General features: G+C 44.7%; 1 protein-coding gene across 3 annotated transcripts in view; it reads left to right on the plus strand.

Annotated features, from left to right (window-relative positions):
* LOC101596981 (serine/threonine-protein kinase Sgk3) overlaps positions 1-12,895 on the plus strand; it is a 148,641-nt gene that overhangs the window by 64,088 nt on the left and 71,658 nt on the right. Inside the window, exon 1 of one of the 3 annotated variants that reach the window (XM_045143790.1) lies at positions 5,677-5,743. The exons of the other annotated variants lie outside the window; for them this stretch is intronic. The gene's annotated coding sequence lies outside the window, so the exon portion shown is untranslated. Of the gene's footprint in view, positions 1-5,676; positions 5,744-12,895 lie in introns of those variants that run through there. 3 annotated transcript variants of the gene reach the window in all.

Genomic DNA, 12,895 nt, shown 5'->3' on the forward strand with positions numbered 1-12,895 from the left:
GGGAAACCAAGAGCCTTGGCAATGGCCTATAATATTTTGGGGGTATCTGTGACCTCCCTGGCCAACTACTCACTGGAAAGTATTCCATCCCTGGCACTGAAAGTTTTCTAGTAACAATCTATGGATTCTGGATACACCATTCTGCAAATTTAGGTTTCTAAACTGTTTATTTTCCTTCTCTGAGGGTTCACTTTCATTTATTGCCTGATACTTAGTATCTTGGAGATGATCATTTTGTGTGTTATCTGGTATGTTTGCTGTCTGGTTCATGTGAGAGGGTTATCCTGGTCCTTGCTGGTCTACATTACCTGGATTCAGAGGTCCTCCAGAAGCCTACTGTTAATAGACACTGCACAGTGAGAAGAGGGAAAGTTCCAACGGCTTCTGTTATAACCCACTCTGTATATGAAAGGGTGACTGTTGTTTAATTTGCCTGCTTAACATTTCTTAAATCTCCAGAACATCATAAAGGTTTGCTGTAATGATTTATAGATTATTTGGGTCAGACTTCAGAGTTCTGGGGCCTCCCTGAAATGTGTCAGTGACATTTTCAAAACACAAGGGGCCATTGATAAATTGCAAGCCAGTTTCACTCTTACTTTGTAGTCATTCTGTAAACTTTGTTCTGCTTTTCCTGTGCTGTCTGGGTAAGTTTGCAGTTAAGGAAAATTTACTAACAATCACATAGTGTGTAGAGCTCCCTAACATAAGGAGCTGTGAGCAGAGGGCTCATTTCTAGTGTTGAAAACCTTTCTTGTCCAACTCTGAGAAGTGCTATGTAATTTTTGTTTATCTTATTCTTGAGAATTTCTTTGAAATTAGACGGGGAAGCACTCACTATCTTATTTGCATGAAAAAAAAGAAGGCCAGTATTTATGTATAGCAAGAGAAAGAGGACTTTAGGAAGGTTAAAAATAATCATAGATTGATTCATGGTTTTTTTTTCTGTTTGTTTTTTCAAGATAGAGTCTCACTCTAGCCCAGTCTGACCTGGAAATCACTCTGTAGTCCCAAGCTGGCTTCAAACTCACAGCAATCCTTCCTATCTCTGGCCTCCTGAATGCTGGGGTTAAAGGTGTGTGCCACCATTCCCAGCTTGATTCCATATTTTAAAGCATTTATGATGGGCACTGGATGAGAAAGAATGGGTAAACTGCTCCCCACTTTTTAAAATTTATGTGTGTGTGCTCATGCACACACATCAGGGTCTCTTGTTACTGCAAATGGAATGCCAGATATTGTAACACTTCTCTTTCCTTTTTAGTAGGGTGCATCTGGCTAACGTGGGACCTGGGGAACCGAGCCTCAAACCGTGGTCCTTAGGCTTCACAGGCAAGCGCTTAACCGCTAAGCCATCTCTCCAGCCCTGTAAATTTCTTAATAACAATACAAGGCAGCCCAGCCAATTGCCATGTTGAGAGATACAAGCCCAAAATATTGTAGCATTTTTTGGTGGAGAGGGGACAGGGTCTAATATAGCATAGTGTGAACTGGTTGTGTAGCATAGGCTGGCCTTAAACCCTGATCCATGAGCTACCATACCCAGCTTGCATTGCAGCATTTGATATCATAGAAATGTTCCTGAGGCAAGCAGTTACATCAGGACATGTAGATGGGACTGAGAAGAAAATATTTTGAGCTAAGAGGCAATGGGTAGACACATAAAGTGGCAGGAATGTTAGCTGTATGTTGTAGATACCATACAATGAAAGAGATAGTCTGTCAGACTAATTAATGTATAAGAGAGAAGCTGGGATTAGCTAGAAAAAGTAGGGTAGGGTCAGATCAAAGATCCCTAGTTCTTAGACCATGTACAAAAATGACACTGAAAAATGGGAGGAGTCACTGACAGACCAACAAGAGCTAAGAAGGACCTGGTGACTGTGCAGGAGTCAGCCTAGGACAAGAGAGACATTAGTATTATCTCACACAGAAGTCAGAAAGGAAATCTTGAAAGAAGTGTTTTTTTGTTTTGTTTTGTTTAAAGTGTGTACCCTTGAGGCACCCATACACTTGCTTGTAGTAGAGGTCACTCTGCTACAGTAGCTAGATTGGAACATTCGGTGTCCTGCTTCATCACTCTTTCGCCTGGTTTTGTTTGGAGCTGGAGTCTCCTTTTACTGATTCCAGAGCGCTTTCAGGGCAACATGGATTCTTGGGTCTCTGCTCTCTTGTAGGACTGGGGTTACAGGTGTATCAGGCTCCTTCAGGCACTCCTGCTCGTGCAGGAAGTACACTCAACAGCTGAGCTATCTTTCCAGCCCCTGTCTTCTATGTATATTCTATATGAAAGGGCACAGATGGGTACTTCTTCATTTTTCTCTTTCTTTCTTTCTTCCTTCCTTCCTTCCTTCCTTCCTTCCTTCCTTCCTTCCTTCCTTCCTTCCTTCTTTCTTTCTTTCTTTCTTTCTTTCTTTCTTTCTTTCTTTTTTTCTGAGGTAGGGTCTTGCTCTAGCATAGGCTGACCTGGAATTCACTTGTCTCAGGGTGCCCGTGAACTCACAGCAATCCTCCTACCTCTGCCTCCTGAGAGCTGGGATTAAAGGTGTGCGCCACCATGTCCGGCTTCTTTTTCTTCTTAGACATATTTTTTTCAAACCTATCCAGCTTTATTAAAAATACATTTCATAAACAATCATGGTATTTCAGGCAGGACATGGGCAGACGCTCAGTAACAGTATGCAAGAACTTTCAGACTCCTTGTATGAACTACCAAAATCAGAAAGCCACTATAAAATCCAGTGAGCCAGGCATGGTGGTGCATGCCTTTAATCCCAGCACTCGGGAGGCAGAGTTAGGAGGATCATCATGAGTTGGAGGCCACCCTGATACTACATAGTGAATTCCAGGTCAGCATGGACTAGAGTGAAACTCTATCTCAAAAAACAAAAGCAAAAATTCCAATGGAGTCTTCATGTGATGCTCTGAACAGGGGGGTTTAGAGTGAGGGTTGACATTTCATATTGTTTAGCGACTTTCACAAGCCGACCCTGACTTTCCAGAAATGAAATGAAAATGGAAGGATTATTAATCTGAAACATCCACGATGTTTTAGAAAAGGAGCCACAGTTCTTGTGAGGAACACCGCCATCTCAGTGATGTCACTGCAGAGTCAGCTCACATACTGGCAGAACCAATGTGAACGGATCTGGTCCCAGCAGGTCTCTGGTTTTAAGGGAGTTAAGTCTCTGCTGATGGTGGAGGGGAGAACATAAAAATGAACTTTGAGTTGTCTCATGCCACAAGGCATTTGTGCCAAGGTTGGCTACTGTGTCATCATCAGGGAATTCCTCCCAGGAGCCAAGAAGAGTCTTACAAAACTAGCAGGGAAAGGTGTTTTCCCATCACTCCAGTTTGGGAGACCTTCTGTTAGTAACACTTGTTCCTCCCCCAAAAAACAATGAAGTATTCTGTGTGCTAACAACATAGCTTTTTTAAAAAAAGTAAGACAAAATTCTGCATTTTTATAAAACTTGATGAAAAATAGTATTTCAAACTGTACAGTCACCAGAAGTAGTTTTCAAAAATACGCACACGCTGGGTGTGGTGGTGCACGCCTTTAATCCCAGCATTCTGGAGGCAGAGGTAGGAGGAGCACCAGGAGTTCAAGGCCATCCTGAAACTACATAGTGAATTCCAGGACAGCCTGGGCTAGAGCGAGACCCTACCTCAAAAACACAAACAAACAAAAAAAGCACACACTCCACTTGGCATTTCCAGCACCTTCCGCTTTTCTGTGCCTGGTCTGTTTTGGCATCTCTGTTTTCTGCAGGGTTAATCACCTCCTTGCCAGCATCAGCTTTTCCTTTTGGGTACCTTCTCTCCCTTTTTGGGGGGGTCTTTTTAGGCTTGGGTTCTGGCTTTGGAGGAGCTCCTTTAGCATTCCCTTCAGTCTTTTGGAGAGAGGCATAGAGGCAGAGGGGGCATGGGGTAGGCACTGAACAGGGATGCGGCTTTGGTCAGTCCAGGGGGTCGTCCTTGCTTCTTCACACTGCTCCCTAATTTTAATTATTTATTTGAAAGACAGAGAGAGAGACAGAGAAAGAGGCGGGGTGTGGGGGGGGCGGGTGTTGGTATGGGCATGTCAGGGCCTCCTGCCACTGGAAAGGAACTCCAGACACATGCACCACTTTATATGGAAACTGGGGAACTGAACCCAGGCCATTAGGCTTTAAAAATGTGCTTTTTAAGTGCTGAGCCATCTCTCCAGCCCTTTTTTAAAAACAATGTATTTATTTATTTAGCTGAGAGAGAAAGAGGGAGGGAGGGAGGGAGGGAGAGAGAGAGAAGGAGGCATTTCTTTTTCCACTTGAGCCTAGCAGGACAAACTTTGGTGTGTGGAAGGGCTTTTAGAGGTTTGTAAGGTCACCTGGCAAAATCCTTTCATTTTACTGATGCAAATCGAGGACTTCATGTTTTGTGACTTCCTGTAGGCAAAATAAGCAAGGCAGGCCTCTTGGCCTTAGTTTCTGAAGTCTCAATTCAGTTATCAATCAAGTCAGTTGACTTGCGTCAATTCAAGTCATTTTTTTTCAAACCCAGGGGCTTTATAACAGTTAAAATTAAGTAGTCTTATCCACATACTCAGGCACAAACCAAGAACAGTAAGGACATCCTGTCAAGAAAACACAATAAAAATGTAAAGATCTTCATTGGTTTTATTTTGCTGTTCTAGAATTAACTGCACCACACTTAATTCTCTAAAAGAGTGTTCCACTGAGCTGAGCAAAAGAGGCTGGCTTTACTGACAGAGAAAGGCCGAAGAAAAGGAAACATCAGAATTTCCTTGTATGGTGGGGACTGGGAAACAGAACAGTGTAAGACAACTAACGGATCAACAGCAGAGCACTTCAGGTCTGTTTGTAATGACTGAAGGATGAAAGGATGTAGGGATAAAGCAGAGGGAACTCTCATTGTTACTGGCCTACTTAGGAAATTTGGGTATCAGACAATACCTTAGTTTGTGTTTGGTTATGTGGCACTTCAGTCTAGACCCTTGGAGCCTAGTGCAAGAGCTTAGACTAAAACAATGGCCTCCCACAAGTTTTGTTTAGCCACGTCCACTTGGCCTGGCTGTAACGGGTCTGTTCTGGTGAAACGTGCTCGAGGAAGAGGAGTAGTTACCAATTACAGCCCAGGTGCGGATCCATCGCGCTCCCTCTCTGCTTTGTAGCTGAGGCGAGCTTTGTTAACATCTCCTCTGGCCTTACGACCTCCGCTGGAACCAGATCTGCGCTCTCTTTTGCACCCCAATCCTCTTTCTTCATCTCTTTCCTTTTCCTGGGGGGCGCACACATCCCTAAGCGCCTAAGCTGCCCCGCCTCCCGAGACTGACTCGGGGTCTTCGGTGCGGCCGCCCGCGACACCTCGCGGCGGGCGGGGCGGGGCGGGGCGCGGAGCCGGGCTGGCGGGCGCCGCCGGGGGCAGGCGGCCCGGGGCGCCGCGGAGCCCGGCGAGGGTGGCGCGGCCGCGGGGCGGCTCCCCGCTGTCCACGCGCAGGGGCGGGGCCCCGAGGTGAGCGCGTGGTTCCGGAGCGGGCGGGCGGCGGGTGTGCTCGGGCCGCGCGGCCGGCTCCACTTCCGCGCGCGGGGGCGCTGGGCGGGGCCCGGGCCCGGTGGGCGGCCGTCGGCGGAGCCTGTGGGCGGGCCCCGGCGCGCGCCCGGCCGAGCGGTGCCCGCTGCACTTGCTCGGCGGCTGCCCGGCTGCTCCTCGCGCTCGCCTGCCCAACCTCAGGACGACTCAGGTAGGGTCCGCATCTTATGTTCCTGCTTTTTCTTCCAAGCAAAGGAGAGGTATGGAAGAAGAAGAAAAAGGTGGAAATGCAAAAAGTGTCAGGGAAAGCACGACTGTTAGGGTTTCGAGAAGAGGAAAGGGGAAAGTGGGCAGGCAGAGGGGCGGTGAGCAACGGGCCAAGCTCTCATGTTCTCCAAACTATAGTTACATAGTCCGTGGTTCTGGCCGGTGGGAGAAACTCGATAATACGCTTTTGGGAGACTTGGCTTTGCCTGTTGCGCTTGCTGGAAACATGCGACTAGTAATAGGACTGTCCTTATTCATTTACTTTGGTTTAAAAAATGGATTTGGCGGGGCGGGGGGGTGGAGGGAGACGGCTGGAGGTGGAGCACCTGCCTAAAATGAGCAAATCCCTGAGCTGATCCCAAACACCACCGAAAATGAAAAAGGGCACTCTTTGAGACTTTGGGTATTCATCATTATATGGGATTTAAGGTAAGAAAAATAAAAAGGAAGAAATGACAATATAAACTATCTAAAGGGGGGCTAGAGAGATGGCTTAGTGGTTAAGGTGCTTGCCTGCGTAAGCCTAAGGACCCAGATTCGACCCTCAGAACCCACGTAAGCCAGATGCACATGGTGATGCCTTGCATCTGGAGTTTGCAGTGGCTAAAGACCCTGGCACTCCTGTTCTCCCTCTCTCTCTTGTTAATAAACTTAAAAAATGTTTTTTCAGAAAACTACCTAAAAAGGTTAGCAATAGTTAGGAAATAGATGTATAACCAGCTTCTTCTCTTTTATCTTTTATTTACTTTTGTTTGTTTCAAGGTAGGGTCTCACTCTAGCTGCCCAGATTGACCTGGATTTCACTGTATAGTCTCAGGCTTCCCTCAAACTCAAGACTATCCTCACACCTCTGCCTCTGGAATGTTGGGATTAAAAACTTGTGCTACCACTTCTAGCTAGGGCTGTTAATTTATTTTTTTTTTATTTTTATATATTTGAGAGCAACAGACAGAGAGAGAGAAAGAGGCAGACAGAGAGAGCGCCAGGGCCTCCAGCCACTGCAAACGAACTCCAGATGTATGCGCCCCCTTATGCATCTGGGGGACGCGGGTCCTGGGGAGTCGAGCCACGAACCGGGTCCTTAGGCTTCACAGACAAGCGCTTAACCGCTAAGCCATCCCTCCAGCCCAGGACTGTTAATTAAAAGAATACCAGGGTTCATGTAGGGAGTATGGCCTTGGAGTTTCACCACACCAGTTTATTTATTTTATTTTATTTTTTATTTTTTTCAGTTTTTAAATTGGAATACCAGAGTTGAGTCTCCTTTTTTTTTTTTTTTTTTTTTTTTTTTTACTTATTTATTTATTTTTGGTTTTTCGAGGTAGGGTCTCACTGTAGCTCAGGCTGACTTGGAATTCACTATGTAGTTTCCGGGTGGCTTCAAACTCTCAGCGATCCTCCTACCTCTGCCTCCCATGTGCTGGGATTAAAGGCGTGCGCCATCACGTCCAAACTGAGTCTACTTATTAACTTAAAACTTGATCAATTCGCATAACTTCTCTTAGCCATACTTCTCAGGTATTTTAAATGGTAATATTGGCAGTTTTAACCTTACAGAATTGTTGTAGAGAGAATGTTAATACCTAGTGCCTGAAAACAATAAACATTGGTAATTTTCTGTACCTGTGCATTTGTGGGCATTAATCTCCAGAGTTGACATTGCCATAAAGCCCACTCTTTCCCAGAGCTGTTCCTTGAAGTGCTTGGGGATTCCTTTGCAATAGTTTTTGAAAACTGAGTGGTGGTAAAGGTTTCAGTACTTTTCTCTCTACTAAGGAGTATTATCCAATGGGATCATCAACTTGTTCTAAATCACATTCACTCTAAAGCGGTCCAAGCACCTCTCTCTCGCTCGCTCTCAGATGCTGGGGATGGAACCCATCACTGCTCCCTTCCTTCTGTAAGTGCTCTGCCACTGAGTTAAGTTCTCCAGTTCTCATGTTCATAAGTTTTAGGTTGAATGTGGCCTTATTCTCACTCTGTATAGTCCAAGGCTAGCCTCAAACTCACAGCTCTCTTCCTATCTCTGCCTTCTAAATGCTGGAATTAAAGGCATGGCAAGTTATATTTGTTTAAAAGCAAAGTCTACCATTGTTCTATTTTGGGCGGGTGTTTATTTTACACAATTATTGCCCAAGTAAGTAAACCAGAGCACTCAAAACAGGTAAACATCATATGAGCCATAGCTTGCCACAGAAACAGAACTGAAAAAAGATCTGAAAGTCCAACATGATAGGGTAGTTTGTAATACCTTGCACTCAAGAACCAGAAACAAGAGTATTGCCGAAAGTTCAAGGCTAGCCTGAACTGCACAGTGAGCTCAAACTAGATCCGGTTTCACATCTGTCCAGCTGGTCAGATAAGAATGAATCCAAAGACCCAGAACCAGCACATGGCCAGAGCCTTGTCTAGAATTCTGCTTATGAACAAACTGAAATCAAAGGACAATATTACTTATAGTTTTAATAATAGTTACTATTTCTTTTATTTTTATTTATTTACTTGAGGGAGAGTGAGAAAAAGAGGCAAGTGAGAGAGAATGGGTGCACCAGGACCTCCACCCACTGCAAACAGACTCCGATGCAAGTGCCACCTTGTGTATCTGGTTTACATGGGTCCCTGGGAATCGAACCTGGGTCCTTTGGCTTTGCAGGCAAGTGTCTTAACAGCTGTACCATCTCTCCAGCCAAATATTTACTATTTTTATTATTGATAGTTGTATGGTGCTGTGAATGGTATTTCAGCAACATCCTGCTTGGTAACTTAATTGCATGATTCATAATCACTCTTCAGCACCTTTGATTTAAATCACAAGTCTCGAAGTTGCTGCATCAATTATTGCTTTGAGAACAAGATGATTGTCTTCTTAAGCTTTGTGCAAACATGTTCTGACAGTGCTTTGGTTTTGTTGTTTCAAATGCAGCTCTTCTCCCATGTGCAGAAGGTAAATAGCCAGTATGAACACTTTGACCTAGTTGGTAGTTTGTTATCCCTGTTATTGGCAAAGTTTTTAAAAATATTTTATTTTTATTTATTTATTTCAGAGGGGAGTGGAGAGACAGAACAGGCGCACCAGGGCTTCTAGCCATTGCAAATGAACTCCAGATGCGTGCGCCACCATGTACATCTAGCTTACATGGGTACTGGGAAATTGAACCTGGGTCCTTAGACTTTGCAGGCCACTAAGCCATCTCCAGCCCATTGGTGAAGTTTTCTTGGTTGGTAGGATACAATCAAGAAGTGTAGTACATTACCAAAAAGAAATGGACTGTGTCTTGAGGATGTTGCAATGCTGCTGCTTAACTCACTTAAAGCTGTGGAGGGAAATTATTTGAGACAGGGATGTTAGTTGCTGACTCTTCCCCAGTTCTGTGTGAAGCTTACTCCCTCACCTCTGGGTATTTGTTCAGATGTTACCTTCTTATTAAAAACTGCATACAACACCACACTTCCTGTAATACATATTTACCTGTCGTTATAATTACTCATTTGCTGTCTGTCACAAGAGGGTAAGTTTCATGTGGTTAAGGATGCTTCCCAGTCGTGCTCGCTGCTGCATCCTGAGTGCCTGGAAACAATAACTGGCACAAGACAGATAAAATACGGATCTGAGGCAGACATTTCTAGAACGACGAGTAATTATTTAAGTTAATTCACTGTCATTTTGCCCTGCCTGCCCCTCCTATCCTCTTCTAGTTGTTTCTCCTGGCTGTCCAGGAATAAAACCTTCAGGCAATGTTAATTCTTCCCTCTACATTGCAGCCTCCATGCACATAACTGCCAATTCATTTCACCTGTCAGGTTTTTGTTGTTGTTTTGGTAAACATGCCATTCCTTTTGTCTTCATATCCCTTCATTCTATTCTATTTTCTATAGGTACAGACCTTTGTTTTTTCCTCCCTCTCCCCAGCTCCCCCCCCCCCCAGGTAGAGTCTCACTCTGTCCCTGGTCTAGGCTGTGGTGATCCTCCTATCTGCCAGTGCTAGGAATAAAGGCATGCATCACCTCACCCAGTTTTCTTTCCTTTTTCTTTCTATCCTTTTCTCTTCTTTCCAATTTTTTTTTTTTTTTTGAGGTAGTATCTCACTCTAGCCCAGGCTGACCTAGAATTCACTATGGAGTCTCAGGGTGGCCTCGAACTCACAGCTATCCTCCTACCTCTGCCTCCCGAGTGCTGGGATTAAAGGCGTGCGCCACCACACCCGGCTTCTTTCTATTTTTTGAGGCAAGCCTAACAGACTTGCCTTTTTTTTTTGTATGCCAGAGAGGGAGGTGGGAGATAGAAAGAGAGAGACCTCCCTTCAATACATTTGAACTCCAGATGTGTGCCCCCCCTTGTGTGTATGTGTGACCTTGCACATTTTCATCACTGTGTGTGTCTAAGTGGGACCTGCAGACTCCAATATGAGTCCTTAGGCTTCTCAGGCAAGCGCCACCTCTCCAGCCCTTATTTATCTATTTGATTGGGGGGAAGGCAGATAGAGAAAAACATGTGCCACCTTGTACATCTGGCTTTATGTGGGTGCTGGGGAATCCAACCAGGGTCTTTAGGCTTTGCAGGCAAGCACCTTAACCATTGAGCTATCTCTCCAGCCTTCCTTTCCCTTTCTTCTTCTTTCTTCTTTCTTCCTTTTTTTCTGAAGTAGGATTTCACTCTAGTCCAGGCTGACCTAGAATTCAGTATGTAGTCTCAGGGTGGCCTTGAGCTCATGGTGATCTTCCTGCCTCTACCTCCCAAGCGCTGGGATTAAAGGCATGTGCAACCATTAATGGCTTCTTTTTTCTTCTTCTTCCTTTTTTTTTTTCATTTTTCATTTTCATTTATTTATTTGGGAGCGACAGATAGAGAAAGAAGCAGAGAGAGAGAGAGAGAGAATGGGTGCACTTGTGCCCCCTTGTGCATCTGGCTGATGTGGGTCCTGGGGAATTGAGCCTCGAACCGGAGTCCATAGGCTTCACAGGCAAGCAAGCACTTAACTGCTAAGCCATCTATCTTTCCAGCCCTTTTCTTCTTTTTTTGAGATAGAGTCTCATTCTAGCACAGGCTGATCTTGAATTCATGGCAATCCTTAGCCTCCTGAATGCTGGGATTATGCCTGATTATGTTTGTTTGTTTGTTTGTGTTTTTGAGGTAGGGTCTCATTCTAGCCCAGGCTGCCTGGGATTCACTATGTAGTCTCTCAGGGTGGCCTCAAACTCATGCACCACCATACCCGGCCACTACACCCGGCTTAGTTCTTTTTTTTTTTTTAATATATTTTATGTATTTAATATTTTATGTATTTATTTGAGAGAGAGAATGAGGCAGAAAGAGAGAGAGATAGAGAGAGAGAGAATAGGCACACCAGGGCATTCAGCCACTGCAAACAAACTCCAGATGCGTGCATCTGGCCTACGTGGGTTCTGGAATATTGAGCCGGGAGCCTTTGGCTTCCCAGGCAAGCGTTTTAACCACTAAGCCGTCCCTCCAGCCCTCTATACTTATCTGCTTTTTCAGCAAATAAGAACTTAATTGACCTTCAGTTATTCTGGCAGGAGAGACTTACAAGAAAGATGGCAGGGTAAAGTAGTAAATAAAAAGATATACATGAAGACACTGAAGTCTGTTAAGGAGGTGGAGGTAGAAAGAGCAACATACTTTAACACTCACATTGCTGGTAGATTTTACAACAACATAAGGATACCCTCATCCATGAAGTCACTGGGACTGCATAGGCTTCATGGAGCGATATCTGCAGCTTTGGATTTTCTTGATTATTCTTTTTTGTTGTTGTTTGTTTGTTTTTCGAGGTAGGGTCTCACTCTAGCTCTGGCTGACCTGGAATTCACTTTGTAGCCTCAGGGTGGCCTCGAACTCATGGCGATCCTCCTACCTCTGCCTCCAGAGTGCTGGGATTAAAGGCATTTGCCACCACACCCAGCCCTCTTGATTATTCTTAAACTGCATTTTGTTTTTATGTCTCTCAGCCAGGGACACACAATTCTGTGTCTCTGCTTTGTTTCCTGCACTGGATAGGACTGAATGTTCTTTTCTGTCTGGTTTTCATGTCTCTTAATTTATTTTCCTATATATATGAAGAAAATATAACCCAGAAGTTTTTATTCTTCAGAGAAAGGTTGTAGATGCTCAACAGTTTTGCTTGATATCAGCATCTGCTTTAACACATTTTGTTTATTTTACATGGAAAACGTGTTCTTGCACATATTCCAGTGAAGCCAATGTTGATTTTATGGGTGAGTCTTTCAGATGTAAACTTGATTCAAGCATTTATGTATACCTGTAGTCTCCCAGGCTCTGGCTGCTAGAGCTCATTAGCTCACTTTGGTAGTCACTAGCTACTAGAGGAAGAGTGGATTAGAGATGAGGTTCAGAAGCAGAGATCACAGGTTCAGGTATCTCTCAGGCAGCTCTATGAGACGTGCATGGTGTGTTTGTTGAATTTGTGGGGTTTGTGTAGTGTGTGTGCTCCTCAGCCTGCATTCTTGCCCTGCTCTGCCACAAGCAGCTGTGCTGTACCGTAGGTCCCCCCACTGTGCCGTCAGACTTTATCCTCCAGGGATGTTCTTGGAGTGTTCTGTGTTCACATTTGTCTGCACAATGTGCTGGGAATGCACCTCTGAATGGAAAAGCCTGGGAAGCTGGCAATAGCCTAACCATTCCTTTTCTTTGGAATCAAAGCAGTGACCTTGGGATGCTGCGAAGAATAAGGCTGAGCCAGTTGTCTTCCCGACCCTGTGGGTCCTGGGCCAAGCACAGGGACGTGTTGTTACTGCAGAACTTCAACTTCTTTTTTTTCTGGCAGTTTGGTTGTCAGTGGCTGCTTTCACCTTCTCATTCTTTTCCTTACCTGTCTGGAATAAAGGGCTGCCAGTTTCAGGGCTCATGTGACTTGAGGTTCCTGGATAGATGTTCTCAACTTGTTAGATGCATATTCCGTTGTGTTTTTTCCAACTATATCACTTTCTTTGTCAAGAATCAGACGAACTAAAGGTGTCTGAAATAAGAGAGGTGATGAATTTAGGAAAAACCCAGACTGCTTTATGATTATAGAATAGCAAAAAAATCAATGGGGGGGGGGTGGAGTAGACATTCCAG

Source organism: Jaculus jaculus, chromosome 2, assembly GCF_020740685.1.
Source record: "Jaculus jaculus isolate mJacJac1 chromosome 2, mJacJac1.mat.Y.cur, whole genome shotgun sequence".
In the NCBI taxonomy this organism is placed as follows: domain Eukaryota; kingdom Metazoa; phylum Chordata; class Mammalia; order Rodentia; family Dipodidae; genus Jaculus; species Jaculus jaculus.